This window comes from Anolis carolinensis, chromosome 2 (genome assembly GCF_035594765.1).
Source record: "Anolis carolinensis isolate JA03-04 chromosome 2, rAnoCar3.1.pri, whole genome shotgun sequence".
Classification (NCBI taxonomy): Eukaryota; Metazoa; Chordata; class Lepidosauria; order Squamata; family Dactyloidae; genus Anolis; species Anolis carolinensis.
This window is the reverse complement of record NC_085842.1, coordinates 22,312,486-22,324,731: the sequence shown is the minus strand read 5'-3', so window position 1 is coordinate 22,324,731 and position 12,246 is coordinate 22,312,486. Positions and strand designations below refer to the sequence as shown.

Here is a 12,246-nt window from a genome sequence, read left to right as displayed (position 1 = left end):
GAGATACCAGGTCCTTCATTTGTTCCACTTTGGAACTGTAAGACTAGTATTCAATTTAAGATAGGAAAGGATGGTAATAGATTTGGAATCTTATTTGCCATCCCCTCACAGTTGTGGACAAGGTGATGGGAGATATAATCCAAATTCAGCAAGATCTGAAGGGCTAGCCCAGGCATGGGCAAACTTCGGCCCTCCCGGTGTTTTGGACTTCAACTCCCACAATTCCTAACAGCCAATAGGGCTAGACATTCTCCACTTCTACTGCAGGGGTTCTGAGAACTGTCACAAAAGCTTTTGGCAAGATAGTCCCCAAAGAAACAATTACAGTAGATCGGGAGAACTTTTTTTATTAAAGATTTCAACTTTTCAAACTATTGTTGGAGTATACGCTCATTCTGGCTTTTGATTGGAAATTTCTACTAATGATGAAATCTTGACTCATAGCAGCAGAGTTTGAGAATTCCCATGTTCACAGTCTTACATTAGCATTCACACATTAAATGAATATGTTCATGATAACCACTCTAAGAGACTTTGTTCATTCATTTGACTTCCTGATTGATCTGCCAAATGGCCAAGTTAAAAAATACATATTTAAAATGTTCAAAGATAGCTTGGTAACACATTAAAGTGATTAAAATTGTGGATTGTTATGCAGAACTGAAATGGTTGACACTTGATAGAATCCTAGAGTTGGATTCTCGTTTTTAAAGCCATTGTCCTCCCAACCCTGCTCTACGCCTGTGAAACATGGACGGTCTACAGATGTCACACTCAACTCCTGGAGGGTTTCCATCAGCGCTTCCTCAGAAAAATCCTGCAAATCTCTTGGGAAGACAGGCGGACAAATGTCAGCGTGCTGGAAGAAGCAAAGACCACCAGCACTGAAGCGATGCTCCTACGCCATCAACTCCGCTGGACTGGCCACGTTGTCCGAATGCCCGATCACCGTCTCCCAAAGCAGTTGCTCTACTCCAAACTCAAGAATGGGAAACGTAATGTTGGTGGGCAGGAAAAGAGATTTAAAGATGGGCTTAAAGCCAACCTTAAAAACTGGCATAGACACCGAGAACTGGGAAGCCCTGGTCCTTGAGCACTCTTAACTGGAGGTCAGCTGTGACCAGCAGTGCTGCGGAATTCAAAGAGGCACGAATGGAGGGCTTAAGGGAGAAACGTGCCAAGAGGAAGGAGCTTCAAGCCAACCCTGACCGGGAATGGCTTCCACCTGGAAATCGATGTCCTCACTGCAGGAGAACATACGGATCAAGAATAGGTCTCTTCAGCCACCTAAGAACCCACCCCCAAGACACCAAGGATGGAAGACCATTATCAACTACGAGGGATCGCCTAAGTAAGTATGTAAGAGTTGGACGAGACCTCATGGGCCATCCATTCCAACCCCATTCTGCCAAGAAGCAGGAAATCACATTCAAAGCACCCCCGACAGATATCCCAGAGCACTAAGGATTCTGTGGCTCCCTCTTCCATTGGCCTCTTTTGATGCCCACCTTGGCATGTAGGTGCTTCTGCGGTGTTATTGACTAACATCCAAAAAATCCTTTCGAGTGGGAAGATGGTGTCACCTGTTTCTGGTGATGTTGTAGTCAAAAAATTGGCCCGGACTTCACATGGATTCAGAGACCAGGATACAGTAGAGTCTCGCTTATCCAACATAAACGAGCCGGCAGAACGTTGGATAAGCGAATATGTTGTATAATAAAGAGAAATTAAGGAAAAGCTTATTAAACATCAAATTAGGTTATGATTTTACAAATGAAGCACCAAAACATCATGTTATACAACAAATTTGACAGAAAAAGTAGTTCAATACACAGTAATGCTATGTAGTAATTACTGTATTTACGAATTTAGCACCAAAATATGATGTATTGAAAACATTGACTACAAAAATGCGTTGGATAATCCAGAACGTTGGATAAGCGAGTGTTGGATAAGTGAGACTCTACTGTAATAGCAAACACTACTGACCCAGGAATACCATACAGTTGCTCTGGAAGACACACAATAACTAGGGATTACATATTTAGTCAGATGTGGGCAAATGAACCCATGGCATATTGTATTTACACTGTGTCAAGAATATATAGGAGGTAAGCAATGATTTTCTCGCTTTTACATATCATGTAAAAATGACAAAATCATTGCCCATATCCTATACATACTAATTACAGGTTATGGGCCCAGCTTGCTACCACTGCAACCCAGCATCTCAATGGGAGGGAAATGACTACTTTCACAGGAGCCCTTCAAGAGAAAGAATGGCAGGGAATGTCTTCATCTGATGGTCTGATTTGGTTGGCATTGTCATCTATGTTTGGTCTGAACATTTTTGTGAGATTGGAAGAGAGTGGCCATTTAGCAGAAAGAGAAAAGTTGCTGTGAAACAGGTTCTTTTTCACCATTGAGTTATGGGGTGTAGTGGTATAAGGCTGGACCCATTGTAACCAAGTGATAGATAGATACATCACCTCTGCTAGAGAATTATGTATTATGTATTTATTTAATACATTTATATCCCACCCTTCTCGCCCCGAAGGGGACTCAGAGCAGCTTACAAATTAAATTTACATACAATATTGTATTATTAGCATAGCACAATACTGGCAATAAATTACTATATTGTACTATATCAATATATTGTAATATTATTATTATAGAATTGCTATTGTTTGGTTTGTTGTGGGACACAGCACAGAAGGAATTTCATTACTGCTTTTTCCTCAAGCTACCTTGCATCCCACACCTGGGCGTAAAGTAGGCTATAAATAAGATAAAGTTGTCGATTAATGTCTAAATCCTAGGAAACGACATTAAGTCTCAAGGTCAATTTTCATCTGCCAAGAAAAAATTCCATCTCTAAAGAATGTGATGCAGGTTTCTCCCATTCCTTCTCTCATTTTTAGTTGGGAATTTTAATTTGATAGGTGAGGGAAAAAACATGTTTCTGCCCAGCTTCGATCTGGGGACCTTTTGCGTGTTAGGCAAACGTGATATCCACTACACTACAGAAACGGAGGCACAGCAGCACCAACCATGGCCAGGAGCTGAATGATGACATAGAAATTCTCAGGCAGAAGAGCAGAGACTATGAAGGAAAACATTTCCTCCTATTTATTGTCTGTTGCTGTGGTTATCCATGGGCAGGTTAGTCCAGTGTAAGTCTGGTCTGGAGCAGTTCCAGATCTTGCAAGTAAGTACTGCAACTGTACAGTCGGCTCAGGACTGTGAAAGCCTTACTGGGCTATCACCGTCTCCATGTGGCCACCACCTGTAACCAGCCATGGAGTTCTGTCCAAGCTCCTGGCCACCATGGTCACGTCTGTGATGTCAGAATAGTGTGCCCATGCAACCAACATGTAGGAGGGGGTCCATCTCTACTCTTGCTGATCACATGAGGACTTCATTTATCAGAATCTTATGCTTAAGTCCTGCTGTGCTTCTGGGGGAGATTTTGACACTGTGTATAATCTGTGGAATTGAAATATTGGCCTATGCTATGGAGATGATAGGGGGGCCCCAATGGCACAGTGTGTTAAAGTGCTGAGTTAGAATCATAGAATCATAGAATCATAGAATAGTAGAGTTGGAAGAGACCTCAAGGGCCATCTAGTCCAACCCCCCGCTAAGAAGCAGGAAATCGCATTCAAAGCACCCCCGACAGATGGCCATCCAGCCTCTGCTTAAAAGCCTCCAAAGAAGGAGCCTCCACCACAGCCCGGGGGAGAGAGTTCCACTGCCGAACAGCCCTCACAGTGAGGAAGTTCTTCCTGATGTTCAGGTGGAATCTCCTTTCCTGTAGTTTGAAGCCATTGTTCCGTGTCCTAGTCTGCAGGGCAGCAGAAAATAAGCTTGCTCCCTCCTCCCTATGACTTCCCCTCACATATTTGTACATGGCTATCATGTCTCCTCTCAGCCTTCTCTTCTGCAGGCTAAACATGCCCAGCTCTTTAAGCCTCTCCTCATAGGGCTTGTTCTCCAGACCCTTAATCATTTTAGTTGCCCTCCTCTGGACGCTTTCCAGCTTGTCAGCATCTCCCTTCATCTGCGGTGCCCAAAACTGGACACAGTATTCCAGGTGTGGTCTGACCAAGGCAGAATAGAGGGGGAGCATGACTTCCCTGGATCTAGACGTTATTCCCCTATTGATGCAGGCCAAAATCCCATTGGCTTTTTTAGCTGCCGCATCACATTGTAGGCTCATGTTTAACTTGTTGTCCACGAGGACTCCAAGATCTTTTTCGCACACACTGCTGTCAAGCCAGGCGTCCCCCATTCTGTATCTTTGATTTCCATTTTTTCTGCCGAAGTGAAGTATCTTGCATTTGTCCCTGTTGAATTTCATTTTGTTAGTTTCGGCCCATCTCTCTAGTCTGTCAAGATCGTTTTGAATTCTGCTCCTGTCTTCTGGAGTGTTAGCTATCCCTCCGAGTTTGGTGTCATCTGCAAACTTGATGATCGTGCCTTCTAACCCTTCGTCTAAGTCGTTAATAAAGATGTTGAACAGAACCGGGCCCAGGACGGAGCCCTGCGGCACTCCACTTGTCACTTCTTTCCATGATGAAGACGACGCATTGGTGAGCACCCTTTGGGTTCGTTCGCTTAGCCAATTACAGATCCACCTAACCGTAGTTTTGTCTAGCCCACATTTTACTAGTTTGTTTGCCAGAAGGTCGTGGGGGACTTTGTCGAAGGCCTTACTGAAATCTAGATATGCTACATCCACGGCATTCCCTGTATCGACCCAACTCGTAACTCTATCGAAAAAAGAGATCAGATTAGTCTGGCATGACTTGTTTTTGGTAAATCCGTGTTGACTATTAGCAATGACCGCATTTGTTTCTAAGTGTTTGCAGACCACTTCCTTAATGATCTTTTCCAGAATCTTGCCTGGTATTGATGTGAGGCTGACCGGACGGTAATTGTTTGGGTCGTTCTTTTTTCCCTTCTTGAAGATAGGGACCACATTCGCCCTCCTCCAATCTGCTGGGACTTCTCCTGTTCTCCAAGAACTCTCGAAGATGATTGCCAGTGGTTCTGAAATAACTTCCGCTAGTTCCTTCAATACTCTTGGATGTAGCTGATCTGGCCCTGGGGACTTGAATTCGTTTAGAGTGGCCAGGTGTTCCTGGACAACTTGTTTCCCTATTTGGGGTTGGATTTCCCCCAATCCTTCGTCCATTCCATGTTGCTGAGGTTGAAGATGGCTTTCTTTTTGTGAGAAGACCGAGGCAAAGAAGGCATTAAGCAGTTCTGCCTTTTCCCTATCCCCTGTCACCATCACCCCATCTACTCCTTGCAGTGGCCCTATCGCCTCCTTTTTCTTCCTTTTTCTACCAACATAAGCAAAAAAAACCTTTTTTGTTGTTTTTTATGTCCCTGGCAAGCCTGAGCTCATTTTGCGCTTTAGCCTTGCGAACCTTTTCCCTACAGGAGTTGGCTATACGTTTGAATTCTTCTTTGGTGATTTCTCCCCTTTTCCACTTCTTGTGCATGTCACTTTTGAGCTTTAGCTCAGTTAGAAGTTCTTTGGACATCCATTCTGGCTTCTTTGCACTTGTCTTATTTTTCTTCTTTGTTGGCACTGTTTGCATTTGCGCCTTGAGTATTTCACTTTTGAAAAACTCCCATCCATCCTTAACTCCCTTGTTTTTTAATATCGGCGTCCATGGAATGCCGCTCAGTAATTCCTTCATTTTTTGGAAGTCAGCTCTCTTAAAGTCCAGAATGCGTGTTTGACTTGTCTTAGTTTCAGCATTCCTTTGTATTGCAAACTGCAGGAGCACATGGTCACTTGCCCCTAAGGATCCAACCACTTCAACTGTATTGATCAGGTCTTCCACATTTGTTAAGATTAGATCAAGAGTTGCTGATCCCCTTGTTGCCTCTTCTACCTTCTGGACCATAAAATTATCTGCAAGGCAAGTGAGGAATTTGTTGGACTTTGTACTCTTGGCTGAGTTTGTTTTCCAGCAGATATCGGGATAATTGAAATCGCCCATGACTACTATATCTCTTCTTTGTGCCTGTTTGGTCAGCTGTTGACAGAAGGCTTCATCAAGTCCTTCATCCTGACTCGGAGGTCTGTAGTAGACACCCACGACAAGATCTTTTTGAGTCCCGGTTCCCTTGATTCTTATCCAGATGCTTTCAAGCTGGTTTCCCGGATTACAGTCTTGCATTTCTTCTGCAACGTAACTGTTTTTGACATATAAAGCTACTCCCCCTCCTCTCCCCTTTGTTCTATTTATGTGAAAGAGATTATAGCCCTCAATGGTTAAATTCCAGTGATGGGAGTCATCCCACCAGGTTTCAGTGATGCCTATGACATCGTATGTGTGGTGCTGTGCTAAGTTGTTGAACTTGCGGACCAAAAAAAGGTTGCAGGTTCAAATCCCGGGAGCGGAATGAGCGCCCGATGTTAGCCCCAGTTTCTGCCAACCTAACAGTTTGAAAACATGCAAATGTGAGTAGATCAATAGGTACTGCTCCAGCAGGAAGGTAATCGCTCCATGCAGTCATGCCAGCCACAGGACCTTGGAGGGGTCTATGGACAATGCCGGCTGTTTGGCTTAGAAATGGAGATGAGCACCAACCCCCAGCGTCGGACATGACTGGACTTAACGTCAGGAGAAACCTTTACCTTTTACTATGGAGATAATATAAGAGTTTTTTAGATCACGGCTGAGGTCCCACATCAGTGTACAGTTCTGCTTATGCTGCTCCATGTCCTTCCTGTTCCCAGCAGCTGCCAAGTCCTGAAAATGATGAGGAAGGGAGAAACAAGAGAAGTGATTCACACAGTTAAGTTTGTTACGGATTGATAATGATAAATGGAAGCTCTTACGTGTGACCGCGATCCAGAGTCACCCGCAGAACAATAACATGCCACTCAGGTTTGCAGAACAAAAAAAACAAGAACTTTACTGATTCCAATAATAATAATATCAATAATATCAGAACAAATGCAATTAAGGCCAAGATCGAAAAATCAGCTGATGACCCAAAATGCAGACTGTGCAAGGAAGCTGACGAAACCATTGATCATATCCTCAGCTGCTGTAAGAAAATCGCACAGACAGACTACAAACAGAGGCACAACTATGTGGCCCAAATGATTCATTTGAACTAATGCCTCAAGTACCACCTGCCAGCAGCAAAGAACTGGTGGAATCACAAACCTGCAAAAGTATTGGAAAATGAGCACGCAAAGATACTGTGGGACTTCCGAATCCAGACTGACAAAGTTCTGGAACACAACACACCAGACATCACAGTTGTGGAAAAGAAAAAGGTTTGGATCATTGATGTCGCCATCCCAGGTGACAGTCGCATTGACGAAAAACAACAGGAAAAACACAGCCGCTATCAGGACCTCAAGATTGAACTTCAAAGACTCTGGCAGAAACCAGTGCAGGGGGTCCCGGTGGTGATTGGTACACTGGGTGCCGTGCCAAAAGATCTCAGCCGGCATTTGGAAACAATAGACATTGACAAAATTACGATCTGCCAACTGCAAAAGGCCACCCTACTGGGACCTGCACGCATCATCCGAAAATACATCACACAGTCCTAGACACTTGGGAAGTGTTCGACTTGTGGTTTTGTGAAATGAAATCCAGCATATCTATCTTGTTTGCTGTGTCATACAACGTCGTTGTGTCAATAATAATAATAATAGTAATAATAATAATAATAATAATAACTTTATTTTTATACCCCGCCCCATCTCCCCGAAGGGACTCGGGGCGGCTTACATGGGGCCTTGCCCGATACAGCAATCAAATAACAATAACAGAGCAAAACATAATTATCCCAATAAAAACATCAGCATCAATAAAAAACAATCATTAAAATCAACATGTAACATACAGTGTTAAAAACAGGAGACTAATTCATAAATCCCTGGCAAGGTGCAGAGTGTTCCAAAATGGGGAAAGGTAATTTCATAGTTGAATGGACAATAAAGTGCGGTATAATAATGGCATTGCATTGTCTTAGCTGCTTCCCATTCCTTTGCAGGATGCAATGCTCCTTCATGAACTTTTAAATATAAAAGCAAACACAGGACAATGCTGATAATATGGGAAGCTGAAGAAAAAGGTAAGACAAAGTAGCAGTACAACCTTGAACTACGTAAAATTTGCTTGCAAACTCGCAACCATAAGAATGACACCAGGAGTTCCCAGAATGTTAAAAACATCATGTGAATCTCTATAATAAAGTTGTTTTTTTAAAGGCGTGACTTTTTAGAGATTATAACTTTTTGGAAAACCAAGAAACTCCATAGTCTTTTGGAAGCATGACCCTTTTGGAGATTAATTGGCATTCACACTATTTGGAATAATCATAACCTTTTTGTAAAGTATGATCTTCTGAAGAAGAGTTAAATACTCATTTGAGTGAATCTTCTCCTTAGTGGTAAATATCACTAGTATTCATGCAAGGCAAATTAGGTTTCTCAGTTGTTAGACTGATATACCTGATTATCTCTCTGAACTGTTAGGAACAAGGATATGCCACTGCACAAAATATATAGCAGATCTTCAGAAGTGTTGTTTCAGTTGCCCAAACATCTGCTCTCCCTTAAAATATATTGGTTTTTAAATCATGCTCTCAAAAGACCAAAAATAAGTAGTCTTCATTGAAGGTAACATGGTTGATTTACTTACAATCTTCATATATTCAGCATACAGGCACATTTCTTCTTGGTTGATAGTTTAAACAATCTGTTGTCTAAAGCATTCTGTTTTAGTCTCTACAAACTAACTCTCTCTTCATACATTACTAAACATTGACTCAATAAAGACTGACTATATACTGCAGCATACTGAGACTGACTAACCTAAACTGTACAGACTTACTTCTAAACGGAGTCTTAGTCTGAATAGTCCCAGTTCTGGTCACATGATTTGATGTCCCTCCCACAACCTCAAACAACATAGAGTTAAGGGAAAACTGCATATCAATATATACATACAATATAGTAAGCAATCACAATTATATACTGTATATACTCAAGTATAAGCCTAGTTTTTCAGCCCTTTTTTAAAGACTGAAAAAGCCCCCCTCGGCTTATACTCAGGTGAGGGTCCTGATCAGCTTATACTCAAGAGTATATGGTACATTTATTATTTTTCTCTATTATTATTGGTATTATTACATTTATTATTTTTCTCTATTATTGTTGCTACTATTACATTTATTTTACTCTATTTTTATTCTTATTATTATTAATACATTTATAATTTCACTCTGATCTTATTATTATTATTATTGCATTTATTATTTTACTCTATTATTACTTGTATTATTTTCCTGTATTTATTATTATTATTACATGTATTATTTTACTTTATTATTATTAAAAGGATACATAAGCACATTTACATTGAAGATGATGAGAATAATGATTTGATCAGAGTTGGACAGTCTTATCTTAAATTACAGTTTGATGTAAAGATTCAAAAACATTTAAACTACTGATGCCTCAATTAATGTAATTTTATTGGTATCTCGGCTTATACTGGAGTCAATGTTTTTGCAGGTTTTTTGTGGTAAAATTAGGTGCCTCGACTTATATTCAGGTCGGCTTATACTCGAGTATGTACGGTATATCGCTTTGGGGGTTTGCCAAAAGCAGCAAAGGAGCTATCCACAGTGCTGAATTGTATCCTTCAGCTAGAGTCAGTACCTTGGATAGTTCCTAGTTCCTAGAAATCTTAAAGGAGGGGGATCTGTGATTGGAAAAGAAGCAGAAAAAGATTTTAGAGAAGTTACAATCTTGAAGAACATGCAGCTTCACTCCATCCTGAAGTTGGCCATGATCAGCTAAAAGACATCCCAGGATCACCCACCTCACATTTCCCATCCCAGAGTATGGTACTTGAAGAGTGAAGGCTCAGAAGCCCCTGCTGCCACATAACTCTTCTATTTTCCTTGAATGTTTTTCTGCTGGTAACACCAACCAGTCAGACTGTCCTTCATGAAAAGGGCTTCACACTGGAAGCTTTAGGTCAAATCTTGGTTTCTGTTAGGGATTCCTATTCTTCAGAAGAGGAAGGAGAGCAGGAAAGTGTTCATGAATCTGAGGGTGAGTTGGAATCTGAGGAGGAGAACTTGCAAGTACCCACATTTCAGGAGAGGCAAAAGGAAACAGCAGAGACGTCGTTCAGCTAGAATAGCTGCCAGAAATGCAACTGAGTAATTGGGAACTGCCCTAGCAGTTGTGACTCAGGGCTATAAAGCAGAAGCAGATGCAGCCAGCTCTTGCTTGTAACAAACTGACTCTAGAGCCTAAGCCTTCGCTCCCCTTGTGCCTGCTTCGAGTCTGCATCTGGGAAACTGCTCTTAAGGATTTATTGCTGTTTCTTTGTTTGAAGTAAGACTGCTATTTGATTTGGGAATTTATCAGAGACTAAGAACTGTGTTTTCCCTAAGACTTTCTTGCACGGAATGTGCTGTTCTTTATGTTTTGCTGAAGTAAAGCAGTTTTCATTTACTTACCACAGTGTTTTAAGGCTGTTCTTGAAAGACAAAACAGGACAGTTTCATTGGCCAAATCTTGTTACAGCTGCTGAGAGACTTGAGAGAGCTGTGTGCATTTTTTGGTGTAATTTCTACGGAAACTACCTCCCATTTAAAAGTTTGTTTTGCATGTGATAGGAAAAACCCTCCCATCGGATAAATCAGTGTTATAGTAAAATCATGGAAGCCTACCAATCTGAGGACCTTAGGACCTCATCACACTAGAGTTTAGATCCACTTTAAATCCACTTTAGGGAGGGGCTCAGCCAGACAGGTTCTGGGCCTCACCAAACTACAAACCCTAGAATTCTGCAGGAGGCAGAAACCGGATTTCAAGTGGATCCATATTCTGGTGTGATAAAGCAATAGGATCTAAACCCTTCCAAAAATCTAGGGCCAAGGGTAGAGTGTAATGCAGTCAAACTCATTTAGTGTTCGTGCTTGTTGCAAAGGGAAGTTGCATGCTCCCTTGGCTGGATAACATTTGGGAGTGTTAATGTTGGGTGTCTCACTATATTTCTACATTTCTACATCCACGTGTAAGATGTAAAGGAAAAGAAATAGCTGATCTCTTTTCCCGAGCCTCAGATGGATCCTGCCTAGGATGCTGTCTATTATCTCCCAGCCACTAAAGGGCTAAGTAAGCCTGCCCCGGCCCTTCGGAAGAGACTTATGGAGTATTGGGTTGTTGTATGTTTTCCGGGCTGTATGGCCATGTTCCAGAAGTATTCTCTCCTGACGTTTTGCCCACATCTATGGCAGGCATCCTCAGAGGTTGTGAGGTATGGAGAAACTTCTGGAACATGGCCATACAGCCCGGAAAACATACAACAACCCCGTGATCCCGGCCATGAAAGCCCTCAAAAACGCACTGTGGAGTATTTGTTAGGGGTGGGTGGAGTAGACATGCATGTGTTAAATACAGGGGTTCTTTTGCAACAAATCTAAAAGCAAAATCCATATGGGATACAGTCCTAGACTTTGCACAATTGCACAGAACCGCAAATAGCATGTGGGTAGGACTGGAGGTGAACTCTTAAGAAGCCAATGTTATTGTAAGGATGGGACTTCTTCTTAGCCCCAAATACTGCTGGATGCACCAACAGCAAGAGGAAAACATCCTTGTCCATCCCTGGTGGTCTAGTGGTTAGGATTTGGCGCTCTCACCGCCACGGCCCGGGTTCGATTCCCGGTCAGGGAAGGTTTTTTGTGTCTCCTCACATTCCACATTGCTCATCACTTTGCAAAGCAGAGTTTTTAGCGACGCTGAACCTGAAGTGCAAAATAGAAGAATCAACTTTATTTCCCTCCTGCATCATTCTTAGCGAAGCCTGTAGCCTTGTCGTATGTGTCTATAAGGCTGGGAAAAAGAAATAGGAAAAAACAATAATTGTGCAATCTACAAAGATAAAATACCAGAATCAAATGAAGGATTTCTGAACTAATATAACCGTAAAGTCATGCAGGAGGATTTAGAACAGGGGTCCCCAAACTTTTTAAGCAGAGGGCCACTCCACAATCCTTCAGACTGTTGAGGGGCCAAATTATCATTTGAAAAAAATACAAACAAAATTCCTATGCATAATGCACATGTCTTATTTGTAGTGCAACAACAACAACAACGAAAGAACAATACAATATTTAAAAATGAAAACAATTTTAATCAACATAAACCTATTAGGATTTCAATGGAAAGTGTGG

The 12,246-nt window shown here is 41.8% G+C and overlaps 1 protein-coding gene and 2 non-coding genes across 3 annotated transcripts in view; 2 read left to right on the top strand and 1 right to left on the bottom strand.

Moving 5' to 3' along the window:
- LOC100567968 (zinc finger protein 135) overlaps window positions 1–12,246 on the top strand; it is a 59,705-nt gene that overhangs the window by 14,954 nt on the left and 32,505 nt on the right. The window lies entirely within an intron of this gene.
- trnav-aac (transfer RNA valine (anticodon AAC)) lies at window positions 2,961–3,033 on the bottom strand. Its single transcript has one exon. It is a non-coding gene; the product is annotated as a tRNA-Val (tRNA).
- Window positions 11,675–11,746, top strand: trnae-cuc (transfer RNA glutamic acid (anticodon CUC)). Its single transcript has one exon. It is a non-coding gene; the product is annotated as a tRNA-Glu (tRNA).